This window comes from Egretta garzetta, unplaced genomic scaffold (assembly GCF_000687185.1).
Source record: "Egretta garzetta isolate BGI_Z169 unplaced genomic scaffold, ASM68718v1 scaffold972, whole genome shotgun sequence".
Taxonomy (NCBI): Eukaryota; Metazoa; Chordata; class Aves; order Pelecaniformes; family Ardeidae; genus Egretta; species Egretta garzetta.
Window position 1 is genome coordinate 11,409 of NW_009258964.1, and position 1,349 is coordinate 12,757.

Genomic DNA, 1,349 nt, shown 5'->3' on the forward strand with positions numbered 1-1,349 from the left:
CCCGCCCGCATGCAGCACCCCAGGCCCCCCACACAGGGTCTCCTGCTGCCCGGGGGGGGGCAGGGTGCGAGGAAGGTGAGCGGTGGTGGGAGGAAAGGCTTGGTCTCCCCCAGCATCTCCTGGGGAGCAAGAGCTGATCTTTGCCGGCTGGGAGACGCCGCCCTGCCTTCTCATGGCCGTACCTTCTGGCATTGCCCCCCTCTCGGGAATCTCCGCTCTAGGACGGACTGTATTCTTCTCTATCGGCCATGGAGCCTCCGGCCTTCCGCTGTTCTAGATGTGCCAGAGGACTTGGCCACCAGGGCCCCGCGTGCACTGATTGCCCTTAATTGCCCTGACCAGCCTCACCTGCAGCCCCCACCTGCCCTCCCTCTGCCCTGAGCTGGGGTCTATTTAAATGCTGGCCCAGACCCTCAGTCCTGGTTTGAGCTATGGAGGTGCCTGAGGCTCTGTCTGCCCCCATCAGACCAGGCTCGTTTGTTGGAATCCCCTTGTTGGCCCGGGACCTGGCTCGCCACCTTGCCTTGGCCTGATGGCCACTGTTGGTGGCACTGTGACTGACTTGTCCCCGCTGCCGCCGGTGCGGCCTCGCTCCCAGCCGGCGTGGTGGTCACCCTCAGCTCACAGCTCGTCTCCCCCTGCGAAGCAGCTCTGCTCTCCCTGCTCCCTGGCAACGCGTCTCGGCTCATCTTGCCTTCCTCTTGTCCAGCCCTGCTTCCCCGGCAGCCATGCCGACGTTTGCCTGGGTGCAGCCGATTTCCCCACGTGCCAGAGGAAACAGAACGGTCCCGATGCTGAGATGGCTCCCACCGCGTCTTCCGGGCCTCTCGGGCTGTAACGCAGAGCCCACTGGAGACAGCGTGAGCATCTCCCACGGCTTCCGGAGCCACGATCTTTGCTTCCTCGCTGCTGAAGGAAACGTGGAGCAGCGGCGGTCACGCTGCCTGCCACCCCGTGCTGCTCAATGGTGGTGGGAGCCGCTTGTGTAGGGGAGCGCTGCGGGGGCAGCCCCCGCTCAGCCCTCTCTGCAGCAGGACTGGCCCGGGAGGATCAACAGGCATCGCCTCCGCCGGCAAGCGCTTCCCTGCCGCTGCCTGGCACGGGCTGGCTACGGGAAATTCAGCCAGGTAAGGCCCCTGCGCATCGCTCCGCGCCACGATACACAGCCCGAGTGCCTCGTGGCCCTTCCGCCTGTGGCCTCGAGTATGCCACCCGTCCCCTCCAGCCCAGGCCCGGCGGGCTCCCCCCCCAGGCAGAGGCAGCAGCTCAGAGCTGTGCTGGAGGGGCCGGCAGATGCCCAGCACCATGCACAGGAGCAGACCCTCAGCCAGCCTCTCCCGGGGCTTGCC